Consider the following 23,212-nt stretch of genomic DNA (forward strand, 5'->3'; position numbering starts at 1 on the left):
GCCTCAATAAACATTGGTTTCCGATCTTATCCCCTTGAGTGTCTCTCCCTTTGCTGCTAAGTTTCTCCACACCTTTACATTTATCTCCCTTCTCCTCTATTAAACCTGGCTCTTGAAAAGACTGTCAGCTTGCTCTCATTGAGGTGTCAGTGATAGATAAGGCTTAATGTATGACCTCATTCCCCAAACACTATCGGCTTGTCAGTGAGATTTACATTTAATAGAGGATTAAAGCCTTAAGCCAAAGGAATGAATCTTTAATGGTGAAATTTGAGGTACCAGAAGGCTTATGAAAAACTAATATTGAAGAGGGGGAGGACCTCCTTGGTGATCCCAATTTTCTGAGGCATTCTCATAAAGTTCTCCAAATTCTCCCAGATTTAAAAACGTCATGCCGTACTGCAATTCACAATTGGCAGTTGGCAAACAGATTCTGGATGAAGCTTTGTGGAACTGAACGGGAGTGGGAGGGGGAATCGTGAAATCAAAGGCACAAAAAGAGGGTGTCTCAATTCCAGAGGGAGTTGTCTGTCGAGTGGGTGAGTCAGGCTGCCTGAGCATGTGGATGGAACTTCCCTGGAGCGGTTGCCTGTGTTGAGCCACATTTGATATTGGCATTTGATGTTGACTTAGCAGTTTCCTGCTTCTTCTTGACCTTTTTTTTAGTTGGGGGTGGTGGTTGAGCTGTATTAAGTTATCTTTCTATCCCATCCTCCCAGTTTCTTCCCTGAACCTCATCGTCATCTCAATTATTCTCCCTGCTCGTCCTGCCCTCTACAAAGTGCCTCTTTGGCCAGGCTTCTCAAAACTGTGAGCAAGACTTGGAATCTCTCTTCTCTCCTTGCATCCACCACTGAATCTTTGGGCATCTTGGCCGGTCCTCAGTAGTGCATACCTGACAGGCTGCATTCTTGGTCACCGGGATATCTTCTCTGAGCTCCAGCTTATGCTGCTTCCTGTTCAGCATCTCCTCTTGAGTATCCCATGGATTATTTATTTAGTTATTTATTTTAAATTTTTGTTGTTGTTGAGATGAAGTCTCACTGTGTCACCCAGACTGGAGTGCAGTGGCATGATCGCGGCTCAGTGAAACCTCCACCTCATAGGCTCAAGCAATTCTCCTGCCTCAGCCTCCTAAGTAGCTGGGATTACAGGAGCCCACCACCATGCCTGGCTAATTTTGGTATTTTTAGTAGAGATGGGGTTTTGGCATGTTGGCCAGGCTAGCCCTGAACTCCTGACCTCAGGTAATATGCCCACCTTGGCCTCCCAAAGTGCTGGGCTTACAGGCATGAGCCACCTTGCCTGTCACTGACTATTTATTTTTTTGAGATGAGGTCTCACTCTATCACTCAGGCTGGAGTCCAGTGGTGTGGTCATAGCTCACTGCAACCTCGAAGTCCTGGGCTCAAGTAATCCTCCTGCCTCAGCGTCCCAAGGAACTGGAACTACAAGCATACTATTAGTGCTTGGAAAAATTAGCACCATGCCCAGCTAATTTTTAAATTAGAGAAGAGGTCTCACTATGTTGCCCAGGCCGGTCTGCAACTTCTGGCCTCAAGCAATCATCCTGCCTCGGGCCCCCAAAGGGGGACTCCCACTCCAAAGTGCTGGGATTACTGGTGTGAGTACTGTGCCCAACCCCTACTGATACTTTAGATTCAACACATGTGGGCCAATTATCTTCCATCCATCCCCTAGATGTGCTTTTCACCCACCTCCATCTTGTTCCTTCCATGGGAGATCGAGTCATTGGAACACCATCAACTCTGGCTGGGTTTGACCAATCAGGAGGAGAAAGGAGAGAGGAGGGAGGAGCGAGGCAGGAGTGGGAACTGCAGTGTTCATCCCCTAAAGGTGGCCTCAGCCGGATTGTGTTCCTCCACCAAAAGCCTACTCCTTTCTAGTGGCCTTCTCTACCTACATGACTCCCTCTTTCCAGGTCTTGACAATCATTCTCTGTCCTTGTCCCTGCAGGTTTGGAGGCAATGGCAGCTCCTCCACACTGCTGGCCTCGGGTGACTGCTCTCACCCTTGCCACGGTTCCCTTGTAGGAGATGGGCATCACCTGGAAACACATTAAAACTGCAGATTTGAGGCCACCTCCCAGCCTTTCTGAGCTTGAAATTAGGGGTGGGCCCAGCAGTCTGCATCTGTTTTTTATTTTTATTTTAAGTTCTGGGGTACATGTGTAGGATGTGCAGGTTTGTTACGTTGGTATACATGTACCATGGTGGTTTGCTGCATGTGTCAACACATCACCTAGGTATCAAGCTCAGCATGCATTCACTATTTTTCCTAATGTTCTCCCTCCCTGTACCCCACCCCTGACAGGCCCCAGTGTGTGTTGTTCCCCTCCCTGTGTTCATGTGTTCTCATTGTCCAGCTCCCACTTCTAAATGAGAACATATGGTGTTTGGTTTTCTGTCCCTGCATTAGCTTGCTGAAGATAATGGTTTCCAGTTCCACCCATGTCCCTACAAATGATATAATCTCGTTCCTTTTTATGGCTGCATAGTATTCCATGGTATATATGTACCACAATTTCTAGATACAGTCTACAATTGATAGACATTTGGGTTGATTCTGCAATCTGCATTTTGAGCAGATCTCTAGGTCTAGGTGATTCTGAAGCACGCTCATGTTTGAGCATCACCAAACTTTACCTTTCCAGCTTTGAAATTAGTAACAAACTCTTCCAATTATGCCAAATGAACATTTCTTCCATTTTCTATTGTGATCCTAATGATAAAATGGTAATAATAATAATAGAATTGAGATCCCCGGCATAAAAGTGACCTTTGTCTAGGGTCTCTGTCTCAATGAATGCAACACCATGGGACTTGTCCTTATACATCTTTTAACTCTGCACCTACTAGCCTGTGTGGTACATCATAGGTGCTTAATAAAGGCTCATTTCAACAGAAATTTCTTTTTTTTTCCTCATGGTTTTGTGCCTTTCCTAACACACCATGTATGTATCCATTCATCCACCCAGGCATCACCATATGGGTACCGGGGATCTATAGCCAAATGTGATATTGTGTTTGGTCTCATGGGTCTTATGAGTTAATGGGTGAGATGTCAGCTGTCTGAGTTTCGGTAACACCATCTATTAATGGATCATAATATTACTGACTCCACGGGGTTGTTGTGAAGATGAAATGGGATAACGCGTATAGTGCTCTTGGCACAGTGCCTGACATTGAAACTATTCAATCAATTTTAGTCTTACTATTATTGCCATAGATGATATAGCTTAAGGCCAGCTCCAACAGAGATGAGAACAGGATTTGTGGGCATCGCTCCACACCATGGGTATGTCTTACAAGTTACAGGATCATTAAAGTACTTTGTAAATTAATTGGCATTTCCTAAGGCGTTTATTTTTATTTTTTAATTTTTGGAGGTACATATTAGGTGTATACATATATGGGGTACATGAAATATTTTGATACAGGCATGTAATGTATAATAATCACATCAAGGTAAATGGGGTATCCATCAATGAGGTGTTTTTATTTTTACCAATCTGGCTATTATTCTTGTCCTTGTGTGGCATCTCTGTCTTGTTTATCCTCTTCAAGGCTGCTCTTTAAGTTTCATTTTGACCTGCTTTTGATTACTGTGTAAAAGTTAGCCAACACAAAAGAATAGCCTAATAATTCTGGATTGAGACACCCTTAGGATCTGTCCATTTATTTCTTCCCTTCCAAAATGAATATGATTTTTTTATTGTTTTCATTGGTTAAAAAGATCTATGTTCATTGCTTTAAAAAATGAAATGATACAAAGCAGTACAAAGTACGAAGTACTTTATCAGTTGAAATAAATTGCTCAGAAATACCTCTTTTAACATGTTGCTGAACCTTCTCCTTGAAATATCATTATACATTTCTCTGCAACCCTATCTAGTATTTCCATGTTACATGAATAGGGTCATTCTATGCAGCCAACTCACTTTTTAGCCAGGAACCAACCGCGGAGGCTCTGGGAAAATTTCGTCCTGGGATGCGCGCTTGCTCTCCCATAGGACCACCAGATGGCGCTGCTTCTGAATTTATCAGAATTTCCTGTCCCCAGGGCAGGCTGCAGAAATTAACGCTCAAGGTCCCAATCCTGGGCCTGGTTCGTACCATCCTTCTGGCCTAGGGCTGAAGATGAATTGATTTTGTCTTCAGTGACACCTGCAGAGGGCAAAAGTCATGCCCACACTGTGACGTGGAGTGAATCTGTAGTTGCTGTTGGACTGAACAAGTTCTGATGTGTGTGTGTGTTATGTTTACACCTGTTTTCTCCTCCTCCCCCGTCCCCAAATTAGACCGTGATATCCCTGCAGGAAGAGACTGAGTCCCGTAACCCAGAGTTCTGTGTCTGTAAGGCCCTCAATACCTGTTAAGTCTCAATTAAGAATAAGGTAGCTTGGGGGCCTGGCATGGTAGCTCACGCCTGTAATCCCAGAACTTTGGGGAGGCCGAGTTGGTTGGATCACTTGAGGCCAGGAGTTTGAGACCAGCCTGGCCAACATGGTGAAACCCTGTCTCTGCTAAAAATACAAAAATTAGACAGGTGTGGTGGGGCATGCCTGTAATCCCAGCTACTCGGGAGGCTGAGGCAGGAGAATTGCTTGAACCCGGGAGGTGGAGGCTGCAGTGAGCTGAGATCATACCACTGCGCTCCAGTCTGGGCAACAGAGTGAGAGTACATCTAAAAAAAAAAAAAATAGAAAAAGAAAAAGAAAAAAAAAAAAAAAAAAAGAAGGTGGCTTGGAAAATAGAGGCTAGAAAGAAAAAACAAAGCATGTGTTTTGAAAGCAAAAAACAAAGTATAAAAAGATTAGTGAACTGGGAGTCAGAAAATACAAATTTTACATTTGGATTAGGTCTTAATTCACTGGCTGACTTTGGACAAGCCTATTGACCCTTCTGGGGTCAAGTTGGCTTACATATAGGAGGTTGGATAGAATGAGTTCTCAGCCTCTATTAGCACTGACCTGTTTGGATACAAAAGTTCTTCTAGTCTTTTGTTGTTGTTTTTTGTTTGTTTGTTTTTGGGATGGGGGGACGTCAAATTGCATCTAGAAGTGAATCATTGGGCACTGTCCAGAAACCTGGGGAACTCAGGTCCTGTGGTGTCCAGGGCAGGTCAGGCCTGAGGCTGAGCTGCACTTAACAATCCACCCTCCTTGCAGGGCCCTCAGCGCCGACCGCACCAGCACAGCCCATACATCATTGTTAGATTCCCTTCATCGTGCTAATTGACACGGATGAAAAATATCCAGTGAAGGAACCAGCAAATGCTTTCACATTCAGCCAGAGTGCCCGGCAAATGGGAGAAACTGCTGTAAAAGTTAACTGAGATTGAAAACGGGCCTACTAATATCTTGTAGGGTGAATGTTTCCTGTTACTGGGAACTAGATCCGACTGGCGATGTGAGTGAGTGGTGGAGACAGGGAGACAGGGCAGCTTGGGGTACCATGTCTGAAGCGTAGAGGTCGGGGGGAACCTTTTCAGACAGTTTAGGGCCAGATGCATGGAGAACCAGACAGATCAAATAAAGAAGGATTCAGAGGAGAGACAGGGAGCTGCCTTTGTCATCTCTAAACTGTATGATAATTGTACCTCCTTCTCAGTTTGAATTCTGTTGAGAATTATTTTCTCAAGAAGAGTCCACTATTGGGTGGAGGAGAATGTAGAATTCCTGGCTGTAGACCAGTCTGGGGATAAAGGAGGTTGCACCCCAGGGGACATTAGGTAATGTCTGGAGACATATTTGGTTGTCATAAGTTGGGGGCGGGTTATATTAGCATCTCCTGGGTAGGAGCCAGGGATGCGGCTAAACATCCTGCAGTGCACAGGATAGCCCCCTCCCACCAAGCACAGAATGGTCCTGTCTAAAATGTCAATAACCCTGAGGTGAGGAAACCTGGCTCTAAAACTGTGTGACTTTGTACAAGTAACTAAACATCTCCGGGTCACTATTTTTTCAATCTATGTTACTCATTTTACATGGTATGGTAGATTGCTGACAAAAATTAGCCCCAATTCTCCTCCACGTCCTCCCTGGCCATTGCAATATCACTTTGCAGCTCCTGCTATCAAGACATGGAGTCTGTTCCTCACTCTTTGAATCAGGGCTGGCCTGTGTCTTGCTTTGTTCAGCAGAATCTGCAGAATTGGTAGCTCCAAGTCTAGGCCTCAGAGGCCTTGCACAGTTCTGTTGTCTCCTTCAGAGACCTGCTCTTCCATGTGCTGTGAGCCTGGGCTAATCTGCTGGAGGATGAGACACCACATGTACAACAGGCAAACTGCCCTACCCTGCCTATGCTAAAAATGCAATTGCTAAAAATGCAAGATAGAACCCAGCCTAGAGTAAAACTATCTACTGACCAAGGACCATGGACCACAGACCCTAGCTGAGATAAGAAAACCCATCCAGGTAGTCCATAGTCTCCTGGAAAATAACAGATTCTTCTTATTTTTTATTTTATTTTATTTTTTATTTTTGAGATGGAGTTTTGCTCTTTTGCCCGGGCTGGAGTGCAGTGGCACAATCTTGGCTCACTGCAACGTGTGCCTTCCAGTTTCAAGTGATTCTCCTGCCTCAGCCTCCTGAGTAGCTGGGATTACAGGCACCTGCCACCATGCCCAGCTAATTTTTGTATTTTTAGTAGAGACAGGGTTTCACCATGTTGGCCAGGCTGGTCTTGAACTCCTGACCTTGTGATCTGCCCACCTTGGCCTCCCAAAGTGCTGGAATTACAGGCATGAGCCACTGCACCCAGCTTCAGATTCTTACTGTTTAACCCACTGGGTTTCAGGGTGGTTCATTATGCAACAATAGATAGCTAATACGCAAGGTCTTGAAATTAAGACTCAACGGTGAATTCCGAGGGGAATGGGAAACATCTCAAGATTTGCTTCCTTTGTTAATAGCTGACATTTTCTTAAGTCCGATAGCTTTAAATGAATCAAGATGTGCATAACTGCATCCTTTGATACCCAATTAATGGAGCTGGGCAAGATCTGTCTGGAGACAAGTTTGCTAAAGGTCAATTTTATTCACTTGTATCAGGACAAGTTGCAGAAATCAACTCTGAATGAAACAATAGCCAAAGGGCATTGGTGAGAAGGACACCAGGAAGCTGATGACTATACAGCCTTCAGCAACATGAGGAGTCAGGGCCACTCTAGGGATCTTGGCAGGAGGGATTTGTGGCTCTCCTTCCAGAATGTTGTCAAGGGTGACAGTCTTTAGCACCTTTCATCTCTATGTAATTTGTGCTCCAGATTTGAAGACCAGGGTGGAAGAACCTCACTGGCTTTCCTTGTGTCACCTGCCCTGCTAATAGAGGTGGTATCGTTTGATTGGCAGCTCTGCCATCCCCACATAGAGTGGAAAAGGGCAATCAGACAGAAACAGAAGGTGCCCTCTGCCTCCCTCCTCCCCACCCCTTCCCCTGCCACTGACAACCCTAGAGATTGGGAAAGGTGGAATTAGGTAGTATGTTTAGAATTTTTGGTGTGTGGTCTGGACCTCCAAGATGCCTCATCATAGCCTAGCTGGAAAATGGAAAGACTCCGTCAGAAATTAAAAATCAAATGTAACAGTGCTGTTGACTCTCATACGACTCTCCTCTGGTCACCCCTCATTTGTCATGTTGGTATCAGCATTTGAGGTAATGGTTTGGGATGTGGAAAGGGGAGTGAGAAGGGAGATAATCCTCCTCCTCCTCCTCCTCCTCCTCCTCCTCCTTCTTCTTCTTCCTCTTCCTCTTCCTCTTCTTTTGAGACAGGGTCTTGCTTTGCTGTCTTTCCCAGGCTGGAGTGCAGTAGCATGAACATGGCTCACTGCGGCCTTGAACTCCTGGGCTCAAGCAATCCTCCTGCCTCAGCCTCCTGAGTAGCTCAGACTACAGGCATGGGCCACCCCACCTGGATAATTTTATTTTGTAAAGATAGGGCCTCACTATGTTGCCCAGGCTGGTCTCAAACTCCTAGGCTCAAATGATCCTACCACCTTGGCCACTCAAAGTGCTGGGATTACAGGTGTGAGCCACTGCACCCAGTCTTGATCGGACTTTTGAAGCACTCTGTATTTACCGTACTCCAGCCTGGGCAACAGAGAGACGTCCTGTTTCTAAAGAAATAAATAAGTGTTATCTCTTAATGCTATTTCTATTCTTGTTGTCAGCTTGCAAGTTGATAGCTGGGGTCACAACTGTGACAGTTGTTTGAGTCAGATTTGGACCAGAACATTTTCTGCCACTTATTCCAAGGAGATGCCAAGGGTCAATGGAGGGGGGGGGGTTCCTAAAAGTCTCGGAGCCAGACATTAAGTTTCTGCCTCTGTAAGTCACCCCAAGATCCCCAAAGTGTCCCAGCTGTAGAGACACATGAATTACCTATTTCCCACCTGTAAATTAGGAGGGCTGAACACAATCTGAGGTTTACAACTTTTTTTTCTTTTAATTTTCTTGAACCCTTCAAGTAAAATCTTACGTTAAAGTTCAGCACATGTAATCAATCAATGTGAGTCCTTTTCATAGAAGCCGTTGTTGTGTGTGTTTTGGGGAGCAGAGAGAAGCAGGGGGAGCAGGTTGGAGCCCTACTCATACTTGGCCTCCCCCTCTTCTCCACAGTGGCTCTGAAGACATCTGTAGGACCCTCTTGGTTTTGAGGACCACTTGTGAAGACCATGGGACCAGTGACATTGAGGCCTCTCCAAGCTTTGAGTACAATTCTCCATGTGTAGATTTGAGGAACTGGTCTTCTTCAGTGCTGAGATACAGAAGATAGACCTGGTGGAGAAAGCCAGGGGATAGCAGATGCTGGACCAAGTTCTTGAAACAGTGGAAGTGGATTTCATCCAGCAATTTTTACCAAAGATGAGAGTGTTCCCAAGGGAGGTAGCTCAGCACAGAGCTTAAGAGCCTGGAATGTTAAAGACGAACAGTCTCAGGTTCCAGTCCCCTCAATTTTGCCACATGTTAGCTGGATAGTCTCTTTATGGCTCTGGGTTTCAGTTTTCTCAACTGTAAAATGGAGAAGCAACAGTATCTACTTCCTAGAGCTGCTGAGAGAATTTCAGTGTGATGATGAATGGGAGGTGCTTGGAGAGTGCACCTTGGAGAGTGCATAAGTTCTACAAAATATAGAAAAATTGCTCTTGGGTGGAGAATGTAGATGAATGGAGGGTGAAAGAAGCAGCTGGGTGTGGTGGCTCACACCTCTAATCCAAGCACTTTGGGAGACCAAGGCAGGAGGATTGTTTGAGGCCAGTCTGGGGAACATAGCAAGACCCCATCTCTACAAAAAAATTTAAAAAATTAGCTGCGTATGGTGGCGGGCACCTGTCGTCTCAGCTACTCAGGAGGCAGAGGTGGGAGGATAGTTTGAGTCCGGGGATTTGAGGCCAGTCTGGGCAACATAGCGAGACCCTGTCTCTACAAAAAATAAAGTAGCTGAGCATGGTGGCTCCCACTGGTAGTGCCAGCTACTTAGGAGGCTGAGGTGGGAGGATGGCTTGAACCCAGGAGTTAGAGGCCGCAGTGAGCTACGATTGCACCACTGGATAACTTTAGCTTGGGTAACAGAGGAAGACCTCATCTCAAAAATAAAGTATTAGCTGATGGTACTATTAATATTCTTGTTGTCGGCTCAGAAGTCGATAGCCGGGATCCGAGTTGTGAAGCCCTTGTTCTTCTGCCTCACTGTGCTACTTTGTGCAAAAAAGGAGATGAAGGAAAAGGAGGGCACCTCTCACTTTCGCTAGGACTTTGCTCCCAGTGTTCCCTTCTCCAGGCTAAGGGTCCCAGTCCCCATTCTCTGTCTTACAGAGGACCATTTACTTTGCCTGTCGTCCCCTGACAAGAACTCCAGGAGCGAAATTAAAGCAATAAGAGTTAAACTGTCTGTGATCGGAGAACAGAGAATGTGATAATGATATATAAAGCTTAAAAGCACTAAGTGGGCAAAACTGGTGCTACAGAAGTGAGTAAAACCAAGACAAATCCATCCCTTGAGAGCTGTAACACATAACTCAAATAACAGGAGCAGCAGGGGTCGGTTATCCCTTGGAAGAGCAGTTTGCCCTCCCGTGGAGCACAGCCCTGCCCGGCATCCATAATTCCCCCATGTGCTTAGGGCTGGTCACTATAGCCTCAGGGTTAACTACTGGTTTGATCAGGGTTTCTGCTGCCACCTGGGCACATGCAGCCCACCCTATCTGGCAGCAGACATCTGAGGTCTAACCTCAGCAGTTAGATGGAATGGAGAAAGAACTGCATGGACACTGAGAGGACTCAGATTTTATTTTTGCCTCCACACTTTTTGAGTTGTGTGACCTTGGTTAAGTCACATCACCTTTCTGAACCCTGTCTTTTGTTTTGCTTTGTTTTGTTTTGTGTTTTTGAGACGGAGTCTCGCTCTGTCGCCCAGGCTGGAGTGCAGTGGTGGGATCTCGGCTCACTGCAAGCTCCGCTTCCCGGGTTCACACCATTCTCCTGCTTCAGCCTTCCGAGTAGCTGGGACTACAGGCGCCTGCCACCATGCCCGGCTAATTTTTTTTTTTTTTTTTTTTTTTTGAGACGGAGTCTCACTCTGTCACCCAGGCTGGAGTGCAGTGGCAGGATCTCGGCTCACTGCAAGCTCAGACTCCCGAGTTCATGCCATTCTCCTGCCTCAGCCTCCTGAGTAGGTGGGACTACAGGTGCCTGCCACCATGCCCGGCTAATTTTTCGTATTTTTAGTAGAGACAGGGTTTCACCGTGTTAGCCAGGATGGTCTCGATCTCCTGACCTCGTGATCTGCCTGCCTCGGCCTCCCAAAGTGCTGGGATTACAGGCGTGAGCTACGGCGCCCGGTCTTTTTTTTTTTTTTTTTTTTTTTTTTTTTAACTTCTGTTAAAAGTTCATTGTTCAATTCCCGCCTATTGAACAATGAGATCAGTTGGACACAGGAAGGGGAAAATCACACACTGGGGCCTGTTGTGGGGTGGGGGGAGCAGAGAGGGATAGCCTTAGGAGATATACCTAATGTAAAGGAGGAGTTAATGGGTGCAGCACACCAACAAGGCACATGTATACATATGTAACAAACCTGCACGTTGTGCACGTGTACCCTAGAACTTAAAGTATGTATAAAAAAAAAGTTGTGGGGTCTCAACATGGGGTCCCTAGAGGAAAAGCATCAGTATCACTTGGGAACATGTTGGAAGTGCAGATTCTTGTGCCACACCGCAGACCTATGGAGCTAGAAACTCTGGGGATGGCTCCTAGCAATCAGTGTTTTAACGAGTCTTCTGATACATGCTAAGGTTTGGGAATGAGTCTTTTAAGAAAAATGATCCCAACTTCTGTTTTTATTCCCTAGCATCCTTAACTCGTTAATAAGGAGGTTAGGGGCTCAATGTTAATGGGAGCTGGCTCGGCTTCCAGGCAGTTCCTGGGCTAAATCATCAGAGCTTTTGTTCCAGGAGACATTTGGGGCATACTGAGGCAGGAGGATCCCTTGAGACCGGGAGGTTGAGGCTGCAGTGAGCTGTGATCAAGCCACTGCGAGGTTTCCAAGCCTCTCTAAGATTTGCTGCAGGTGTGTGTACTTCCTTCATTCCAGGCCCAGCTGACTTTTTTCCTTTCCATAGTCCTTTGCTCTTTCTCCAGTGCCTTCTCCCCAGATACAAGAAATGCTTTCAGTCTGGGAAAAGTTCAGGGAGGTGGGAACCTGTCTCCACCCAATAGCAATTTTTCTATATTTTGTAGAATTTATGCCCTAATTCCTTTTAGGTGTGAGCTTTTGAAGCTCAAAAGCTCACGTTTGGAAACTCACAATATGAGGCATTTGAAATTTAAAGCCTTTTCCTTTGCTTTGCTGCAGCCCCTTTCTTAAGTAAACAAATGCTGTTAAATCGAATTGCTGCTGGAGTCAGGGGAAGAAAAGAGTGAGGAGTAATGAGAACGATGTGGAGGAGAGAGTTCAGGCAATGATTTCAAAGGTAAATGTCTTTCCACATAAACTTGTGATTATAAATAAAGACAGGAACAGGCATTCCGCTGAGCATCTCTGGGCAACATCACCCTTTATTTAAAAACTCTACACACCTCGTTTTATTGAAAGTTCTGGAACCCAAGATAGGAATGTCACTTATGTGCATATTCCTATGCCAGCTTTCCTTCCTACATACCATTATGATAACTCTCCATCCCTGTAAATAGCCGGGGCTCTCTCTTCCTTCTGACCCTTGCACAATGTAGCTAGCTGGAGTGATCCATTCCTTTTTTTTTTTTTTTGAGACAGAATCTTGCTCTGTCACCCAGGCTGGAGCAATCCATTTCTATCTTTCATGACACCCGTCTGGTACTACTTTGAGAACTAGATGAAAACTAGAAGTGCTTTGTGTCTATTTTAAAACCTTATTATGCTGGTTTCAATGTGTTTTTTGGTCGTTACAATTCTGAGAAGCGTGGATTTTGCAGTTCCACACTTTTGAGCATCTCACTGTTGTGTATCTGGGTAAAAGGAGATTTAAAGGCATCGCAAGGAGCCAAGCTTCCATCTGATGAAAAATGCAAAGAAGACACAAGGGGGCCATTCCTGGAAGTGTGAAACTCTGTGTTTAACAGGACCAAGAGAGGGGTCAGGTGCATATTTACATTTTACATTTATGTGATGCATTAGAATTTATAAAGCATATTCACATGCATTAATCACTAAGATGGAATTTTAACAGGCAACTGTTATGAGCTGCATTGGAATAAGAGGGATTGATAGTATTTAAGGACCAATCAGAAAAGGACTGATGGTATTTAAGGACCAGTTACAAAACAGGCTGTTGGCAGTGACTCACACCTGTAATTCCAGCACTTTGGGAGGCCGAGGCAGGAGGATCACTTAAGCCCAGGAGTTCCAGATCAGTCTGGGCAACATAGTGAGACCTCTATCTCTCCAAAATTTTGTTTAAAAATTAGCTGGGAATGGTGGCATGTGCCTTTGGTCCCAGCTACCCGGGAGGCTGAGGCAGGAGGATCACTTGAGCCTGGGGGGTTGAGGCTGCCATGAGCTACGATCACATCACTGCCCTCCAGCCTGGCTGACAGATCCTGTCTCAAAAAAAACCAAAACCAAGCAGAAAGTAAAAAAACTAGTAATAGAGTATATTTCTTTGAATCATGCCTTCAATTGCATGTGCTCCTTGGTTAAGAACACTCATTGATTATATTTAACTTTTCTGTTTTATTTTATATAGAAAAACCCATATTAGGACAAAATATACCTTATTAGCGGTAAGCTGTGGTGACTCTGATTAATACTGCTTTCTAACTACTCTACAGGAAAAGTGATCTACAGGGTTTGCCTGTAGAAATAGAGCAGTGCCACGGCCAGGCGCGGTGGCTCACGCCTGTAATCCCAGCACTTTGGGAGGCTGAGGCAGGCAGATCACAAGGTCGAGAGATTGAGACCATCCTGGCCAACATGGTGAAACCCCGTCTCTACTAAAAATACAAAAATTAGCTGGGTGTGGTGGTGCCCACCTGTAGTCCCAGCTATTTGGGAGGCTGAGGCAGGAGAATCACTTGAACCCAGGAGGCAGAGGTTGCAGTGAGCTAAGATCGTGCCATTGCACTCCAGACTGGGCAACAGAGAAAGAATCCGTCTCAAAAAAATTAAAAAAAAAAAAAAAAAGTAGCAGTGCCACTAGGGACTAGTGCTAGAGTGGTTGCATGCATCTGGATTCCCTGGAAATTCCTTGGAGCAGGAGTGACAGAGCCCAGTCCTGTCACTGAGTGGGTTCGTAAGATGACCACGGCTCCCGTTTTCCCACAGCCCTCTGTCCAATCTTGACCAATGGGCAGACAGCACAGTTCTAATTTCAGTCACGGCACTGGCTTGTCCCTCTTGCTTGGCAGAGAAAGGACAGTGACTCCCTTACCTGGAAGGTTGTGCTCTTATCTAACAGAAGGAAGATGAAGAGGTGCAGAGCAGAGGATGACAGCCTGGGGGCAACATGACTTTTGCTGGACGTCAGAAATGCCAAGTCAGTCGCTATACCGACTTTAGTTCTTCAGCCCCACATCCCATTTGAGGTGCATATTCCTGCATTCTAGGGATACACCCAACTGACCTGTTTCATGGAGGGAAATTAGAGTTTGGCTTTGGCTGTCAGTTTCTGAGAGTAATTAAAGGGTTTGCTCCTCATCCTCCATGCCCTGCTATAATACACCAAAATGACCACCTGGCAGTTTGCAGCTGAACTCAGACATCAAATAGTCAGTTACATATCTCTTGTCAGATAACAAATGTGTCGGACCCCAGTGTGAAGAGGTAATGGGAATTCAGCTACCATGGGAACTCTACCTTAATTGCTGTAAAGGATGACAGCAAGGGGGCCCAAATAGCAGAATACATCCCTGTATCGTTTTTTTTCTTGCCTTGGCAGAGGTATGCGTAGTGCTGGTGTATTAGGGTTCTCTAGAGGGACAGAACTAATAGGAGACATGTATATATAAAGGGGAGTTTATTAAGGAGCATTTACTGACACAATCACAAGGTGAGGTCTTACAGTAGGTCGTCTGCAAGCTGAGGAGCAAGGAAGCCAGTCTTGAGTCCCAAAGCTGAAGGACCTGGAGTCTGATGTTCAAGGGCAGGAAGCATCCAGCACAGGAGAAAGATGGAGGCCAGAAGACTAAACCCGTCTATTCTTCCCACGTTCCTCTGCCTGCTTTTATTCTGGCCACACTGGCAGCTGATTGGATGGTGCCCACCCAGATTGAGGGTGGGTCTGCCTCTCCCAGTCCACTGACTCAAATGTTAATATCCTTTGGCAACACCCTCACAGACACATCCAGGAACAACACTTTGCATCCTTCAATCCAATCAAGTTGACACTCAATATTAACCATCATAGCTGGGTTCTGTCGGTTGCTCTCCCAGAACTTTCCAGGGAATTCAGGTTAATAGAGATAGAAGAAGATAAGGAAAGAAAGACTATTGCCTGGAAGAACTGCCTTAGTGATGTTGAAATTGGAGGGAAATATACAGTGCTGCTGTGTTGGAATCTTCCCCACGAAGAATGCTTTCCCACCTTGGATCTACAAGGATGTCTTTTGTAATAGGGTGTGGCAGAAAAAGCAACAGACTAGGAGTCGGGTGGTCTCTGCTCTGCTATTTACATCCACCTAATTCCTAGAACCCAGACTCAACGCGCATACTACTAAGTCCTGGCAAAACCGCAGCCATTAGCATGAGATCCACGTTCCCAGTGCATGTTTAGATGGCCTTCTCTTCACCCTCTCTGATTCCTGGTTAATTAATGGTTTCTTTGCCACCCTGACTAATGAGTGTCAGGATTCATGAGCAGCAAGAAATAGAAAACCCAGCTCAAACTGACTCAGGCCAAAAAGGGTATCTATTGGCTTATGTAACAGATCTAATTGTAGGCATTGCTGAGTATAAGGACTCCTTTGGTTTGACTGGGACTCAGTTTCTTGCCATCTCTCAGTTTTCAGTTCCTTTTCTTTGACTCCATTTTTAGCAGGGTCCTTCCTCCTGATGATGAAATGGTTGCCAGAGATGCTCAGCTTATATCTTCAAAGCTTCAACTTCAGTAAAACAGAGAGCCTGCTTCTGTTTCAGCAATCTCAGTAGTGTATGTCACTAGCTTTGGAAGGGTGATGCTCGTGATTTGGGACTAGATCAAATGTTCCCCCCATGTAGTGGCTCATGCCTGTAACTCCCAGCACTTTTGGAGGCCAAGGCAGGCAGAGGACTTGAAGTCAGGAGTTCGAGACCAGCCTGGCTAACATAGTGAAACCCCATCTCTACTAAAAAGTACAAAAATTAGCCAGGCATGTTGGTGGGCACCTATAATCCCAGCTACTTGGGAGGCTGAGGCAGGAGAATTGCTTGAACCGGGGAGGAGGATGTTTCAGTGAGCTGAGGTCACACCACTGCACTCCAGTCTGGGTGACACAGCGAGACTCTGTCTCCAAAAAAAAAAAAAACAGTCCCCCCTCCCCAACCTCTGTGGGAGAGGAAGCCCCACTTGAATTACTTGGGTTAAAAGTAGGGGAAGGGTTAATCTCAGGTGAAAAGGGGGTAGTGCTGTTCAAGAAGAGGGACTGGATGGATGTGGATGACCCAACCACAAATACCTACTCTCCCTTAGCTCCCAAAACATACCTCAGGGGTTCCTCAGTAGCAGGAATTTTACAAAACACTGCTGCCAGTTCCGATAAGAGGTGTGTTGCAAATACCTAAAATTAGCTGGAATTTGTAACAAGTTTTTATTTTTAAAAATAAATTAGAGTGGATTCAGAGTTACCCTGGTAAAGCTTTTCAGTGGTGGATATGTGAGCATTTTGATAAGGTTGACTCTATTTGTGTAAAACTTTGAAAATTTTCACAACAAAAAAGATATCCCCTAAAAAATGTCAATTTTACTCATTTGTTTTCCAAGACACTTTTTTTTATAGGGAAGTAGGTGGTCAGAAAAGGGGTGCTCAGGCCTGCCTGTTAGACTAGAGAAGGCTTCCTGGCCAAGTGACAGCTCAGGATGTGGGAAGTAGAGTAACAGCCAAGTGAGTGTGCATTTTTTTTTTTTTTTTTAAGAGATGGGATCTCTGTCACCCAGGCTGGAGTGCAGTGGCACAATCACAGCTTACTGCAGGCTTGACTTCCTGTGGTCAAGCCATCTTCCCACCTCAGCCTTCCTAGTAGCTGGGACTATAGGCACACCACACCACCTAGCTAATTTTTTATTTTGTGTAGAGACGGGGTCTTGCTATGTTGTCTAGCCTGGTCTCAAGACTAGAACTCCTGGTCTCAAGTGATCCTCCCACCTCTGCCTCCCAAAGTTCTGGGATTATAATTATGAGCCACCACAGCTGACCCGCATTTTGAATACAATAGAAGAAAGGCTTTGCAAACTGTGAAGTGCCATAAAAGTATTGTAAGTATGTGGTGGAAGAATGTTTTTGAAATATTAACATGATTTTTTCCCCATTCTTACTGCCTTTGTTTTCTCCTCACTCAGCTAAGCCAATCTATATTCATTCTGTCAGGAGGAAGACTATGACAGCAGGAGGAAGAACAAAGGGTATTTTCCAAGGGGCACAGAAAAGAGAGTTACTAAGTGTTCCCCACCACCAGAGTAGTAAAGAGGTTCCCCATACTGGGGGAACAGAGAGAGCCAGAAGTTCTATGCCTGAAGCTTTCCAGTGGCAAAGTAAGGATTCCCCATGGCGGGTGAATGGGTAAACAATGGAAGCGTCCCATCCATGAATTATCATGCAGCCATTAAAACAAATGCATTAAATCTATGCCCGTTCATTCGGAGGGGGCTTCTGGTTTACAACACCAGCAAGATGTAGAGAAAGATGCTACAAAATTCCTTTTTATAGAATAAATGATGACCAGCCCCCATTGTTAACATAGACATTTGCATGTTTGCATACAGTTGCATGAGCATGGGCAAAAAATATGAAAAGATACACTTTGCTTCCTAACACTGTTTACCTGGGGAGAGAAAATAAGCGGGAGGAATAGAAACTTAAAAAGTGTGCACAATAAAAAAGCATTGGTGGCAATTCCACTTATGTAGCATTCATATGCATACATATGTGTGTGAATGCGTGTGTGTGTATATGAAAAGATTACCACCAACTCAAACAGTACAGATATGTATGAAGAAACTCAAGATAAATAATAGTAACATTTTGATTATTGAGTTTCCTTATACTTATCTAAATTGTTCAAATCATTTTCTCAAACTTCATGTATTTTCCCACTTTTAAGCAGGCAGTAACAGAACCCATCTTAAAGATAACACATTTAAATTTACTGACACACAGTAGGCACCTAATAAATAGTTTAATGAAAATGAATGTAATTCTCAAAATTCAATAAAGCTCTTGTCATTGTGGAGACAGAAAGAACCACGCTTGGAGAAGCCAAGACAGCTGAGAAGATGCTCACTCTGTCCTCTCCTTGAAAGAAAAGCCAATGCAGATTTAAGAGGTTCAAAAATGATAGAGAGGAAAAGAGAGAGAGAAAGATATCAGCCTGCTGCTTTACAACCAAAACGTTGCAGCAAGGGCTGCAAGCCACATCATGGAATATACTGAGAATTTAGCATCTGATCATGAGCAAAATCAGAGACATGGATGGGCCTCCCAGCTACTGCTTTGAGTTTGCAGGGCTTGGAGGCTGCAGCAGTGAGTGGTACTGCTGTCCTAATGTCATGACTGTACTAGGAGTCACTCTTTTCTCATTCTTCTGTCTGTTCAGATGAGTAGAGACGGGCTGCATGAACGATTTTATCCCCAGGGTCAATTGGAGCATCTGGCATGGAACAGCCACTCAGTACATGTTGGGTAAATGCATAAATAAGTAAGGGAATGAGTAAATGAAGGGTTGAGTATGTGAGTAAGTGAGTGGGTGGGACAATGGATGAATGAATAAATGTGCACCCCAGAAGAAGCCCTGACACAGCTTTGAATTATTCCTCCGGACGAGGCTGGCCTTGTGGAGAGCTGTCCATCATCCTTGCCTGCCCAAGGACAGTGACCTCTCAGCTTTCACCATGCATCTTGCAGCCATGGAAGGAAGCAAAATTAACTGGTCTCCATCAGCCTCCCCATTAAATTTGCTAAGCACCCATCATGTGTGAAATATTGACTAGGAACTGTGGGAGATGGGAAGAATTCTGGAAATTCCTGACTCTCAAGGAATTTGCAGGCTTATCAGACAGTTACCACACAAAGACATAAAAACATCCCCTGCTAAAATATAAGACCACACCAGATACGTGCTGTAGGTATTCACCCCTACAGGAACTCTGGGGAAAATGGGGCAAGAGGAGTCACCCTTGAGGTCACAAATCGCTCTCCAAAGGAAATAGAACAACATCACAGCATGAACTCTGAAGTCAGCCCAACTGTCTGCCTTGAATTACAGCTTCCACCAGGTGTCTGGCCTTGGACAAACTACTTCACTCTCCCATCTGTCAAATGGGGATAATAATCATAACACTCTCCCAATTATTGTTGTGAGGATGAAATAAGCTAATACTTAGGAAAAGCTTGGAACAGTGCTTGGCACATCTTAAGTGTGATATGTGTGAGCTCTTTCCTTGATTCTCATTCTGACTTGAAGAGGACTTTTAGAGGGGAGACCCAGGGAACAGTGGGGCAGCCTAGACAAGTGGAAGGTGTTATGCTGGAGGCTTAACCTAACCTGGTTCAAAGCCTGGTTCAGCTATTTCTACCAGTGTGACCTTGACTTAAACTCTCCAATAACAACACCAATTTCATTGAAAACATATGCTAACGATGCCATGATAAATAGTAGTTATTATTAAAGAGAAACAGTAAAGAAGACCCCAGAGGGAGGTGAATAAATTAAGCATGATGAGGCGCCTTGCTACTTCCCCATCTTTCTCTTCTTCCCCCAGATTTGTTCGAGGTCTCATCATTACTGGTTTGCATTTCTATTTTAATCATGTTATAGGTTTACAGTATTTTTCCCCCTGCATCTTTATATGCTATAATTTGGGTACTATTTTTACACAACGAAGCCATTTTTAACCGAGAACAGATTCAATTGTCTTTCAGCATATATCATTGTTTATCTTAATTAATGCTAAAATATTCTTAGGGGTAAAAACACATCCCACAGAGTATTATGCAAAGAAACTTAGCATTCATTTTTGCCTCCCTCTTTTCTGGCATATCAATTTATAAAGGTTTTAGCATCCTGTTATTTCAATGACAATAATGCATGCTCTTAAACGCAGACACCCATCTGTGGGAAGCAAGTCACAAGGTGTCAACAGCAGCAAGGTGTGTGTTGCAGTGGAGGTGGAGGATTGACAGCTGAAAGAAGAAGGGGGTTTTGCTGGTGAGAATAATGCCAAGTGAAGTCATAGGCTTTGTCTCTGATTGATCCATGGAAACATTCCTTGAGTACAGCTGAATCTAGCTAGACTCCATGCTTGGAGGCTTTCTTACTAAGGCTACTATAACTCTAAGCCCAGATGATGGAAAATGGATGATGTTTTTACTCATCATCCATTCTCCTTTCTTCTAATAAGATGCCCCATGCATCTCTGGGGAAATGACCCTTTCCACACTCAACCTAAGTTTTTTGCCTCTCCCTCCAGCTCTAGGGTGGACTTGTGAAATAGACCTGACCAATCAGTATCTACTATCTTTCTGGCCACAAGACTGGGCAAGGGATAGCCATGTGACCCAATCAGAACCAATGGGACTCAATTTTGAGATTTTAGATAGAACCATTGGGAAAGAGGGGTTCTCTTTCTACTGGGATGCTGACCTGGTAGAAATATTACCCAGAGCTGCCTGTGACCATCTTTACTATGAAAAGGGAAGAGCTTGCCAAAGAATGAAGTGTATTAGTTTGTTCTCACGCTGCTAATAAAGACATACCCGAGACAGGGTAATTTATAAAGGAAAGAGGTTTAATGGACTCACAGTTCCACATGGCTGGGGAGGCCTCACAATCATGGCACAAGGCAAATGTGGAGCAAAGGCACGTCTTACATGGTGGCAGGCAAGAGAACAGGTGCAGGGAAACTCCTGTTCATAAAATCATCAGATCTCATGAAACTTATTCACTATCATGAGAACAACACAGGAAAGACCCACCCCCATGGTTCAATTACCTCCCACTGGGTCCCTCCCATGACACATAGGACTTAAGGGAGCTGCCATTCGAGATGAGATTTGGGTAGGGACACAGCTAAACCATGTCAGAAGCCAATATGAAAGAAAACAGAACTGACAGATGGAGGCAGACTCTTGACAACTCCTGGACCCTGGATCAATTTTTGTTTAAAGCCAGTCTGCAATCTGCATCTTTGATGTAAGCCAATGTATTTCCTTTATTTGTTTGTTTAAGCTAAATTAAGTCATTTGTAATTTAAAGAGTTCAGAGAGGTGTAGTGTTTCAGTAGGGAACTGTAAAAAGCAGGGATAGTCTGTAGATTAGAAGGGAATAATGTGATGTTGACCACATCTGGGAGAATGTGCATCTGAGGGTGTCTTGCATCCCAAACCCACTGTCTTCCTAATCAAGCAATAGTTTGGTATCTGAGAAGTTCCAAGTAGCCTTTAAGTCACACAATCATACTAGAGGAACTCCCAAGAAGCTGGGTGACATTGTGATATAAAATGTGGAACTTCACTAGGTTATGTAAGAACCTCTGAAAAGGGTTGATAGGAAGGGTGTACATTAGGTGCGTAAAGAACAAGGTGTGGGGGAACTAACCTAGTACAAAACGGATCTGGTGAACTTGGATTCTACCCTACTCGAGATGATGTTTGAGGTCTCTGATCTAAGTAGGGGTTTGGGGGCTGAATTATGACAAGTATCTATAGGAAGTCACTATCTTTTATTAAAAATTTGTTGTGAACCAGATACTATCCTAAATGACTTACCTAACACTGTTGTATTTAATCCTCTCAACAACCTGATGAGTTTTGTCTTTTTACCTCCGTGTTACATGTAAAGGAACTGAGGCTTAGAAAGCTGGAGTGACTTGGTCTGCCATGTCTAGGATTTCAACTCATGTCTGTATGACTTGAAAGCATCTAGTGGGTGTTGACATTGGGTTGTAGACTTGAAATAGAACTTTGGCCAATGGCTGGAGGACATGGAAGAGGGGACAGAGTCCAGCCTCCAAAAGTTAGAAAGCTGCCAAGACTAAGCTTTTGGTCAGAGATTCAAGCTTCCAGGGGCAGACCCTGATCCCAATGGGAGAGTAGACTTGATAGGGAAACTGAGGCAGGATCCTGGGACTGGAGCCAACACAGGGAGCATTAGTTGGGAGGGTTGTTGTGACTAGTCAACATGCTTCTAGGGGCTTGTGGCAAAGAACAAACACAGAACTCCAAATGAATTCCCTGCCAGAGCTTATTCAGAGTTGGCTTGGGGATAGGAGAATCTGAGGGGAGAATGAGACAGAGAAAAAAGAGAGTCTTGTGGAATCCTAAGATTTAAAAAGAGAGGAAGAAAAGATGCCTTTTATTTATTAAACAACGATTATAAAATACCTAACACATGGCCACCATTGGACTAGGTTCTTCCCACACATGAAGCTCAGAGAGGTCAAGTGAGTTGTTCAGGGTCACACAGGAGCTGTGCCTGGGTACGAAGCTGTATCTGCTCAAACAAAGGTCTTTTCGTGGTGCCAGAGTCTACATTTCCTAGGGCACTAAGGTAGTGACTTGATCATCACCACCAAATATGTGTTGTAAGGACAGCTTACATTTACAGATATTATAGCTACTCTGTGTCCTGCAAGTTGCTAAGGACTTTACTTGGATTATCTCAACTTATCCCCCAGACAACCTGTGACATTTCCAGGCATCATCATCATCATCATCATCATCATCAACCATCGTTATCCTTATCCTCATCATTGTTCTTGAATGATGAAAATTGAAGCTCAGAAACTCAACCTGTGTCAAGATTACAAGGCTAGCAAATGCAGGGTGAGAACCTGAACCCAGGAAGCCCGCACTTTTAGAAGTGCCCAAGCTTATATCTCCACCTACAACTCTGCCTCAGTTTCTCCCTCTGTAAAATGAAGGCAGTAATAAGGCACCTCATAAGGTTATTGTGAGAACAAAATGAATTGCTGCATACTAGGAGCTTAACAGACTGGCAAAGAAAACTCCGTCAATGTTGGCTTTCATCAGGGCTATTTTAATTTTTGCATCACCCTCTTCAAAAGGGCACTTCTCGCTTTCCCACGACTAAGCTGCCACCCTCAAGTGTGCTGGAAAAAAAGGCTGGGTAGCTTACAACGTGCCGGGGCCTCTTAGTGTAATCCTGGGGCGAGAGATAAAAGAAGCTCGCTTGACATAACTTCATAAACCCATTTGAATCTAAACATTGATTTTCCTTTGGAATGATCCCTTTCCCCTTGCACACAGTCCTGCTATGCCTCTAATACAGACATGGGTATTGATAACATTATTGAGATAAAACAGTCGCCTCTTTCTTATTGCCTTTATTCATCAGTCACCCTGGGCCTGTCTTTGTCTTTTTTCATCCTCTGCTACCCGCCATAACTCAAGGTGAAAGTTTCCAGTAATGACAAGTAGTAAAATATGAGACATTTAAGCAAATTCAACTGGAAATAATGTGAAAAAATATTATTCGCTCCGGACACATGCTTCTCTTTTGATCT

Source organism: Macaca thibetana, chromosome 20, assembly GCF_024542745.1.
Source record: "Macaca thibetana thibetana isolate TM-01 chromosome 20, ASM2454274v1, whole genome shotgun sequence".
Classification (NCBI taxonomy): domain Eukaryota; kingdom Metazoa; phylum Chordata; class Mammalia; order Primates; family Cercopithecidae; genus Macaca; species Macaca thibetana.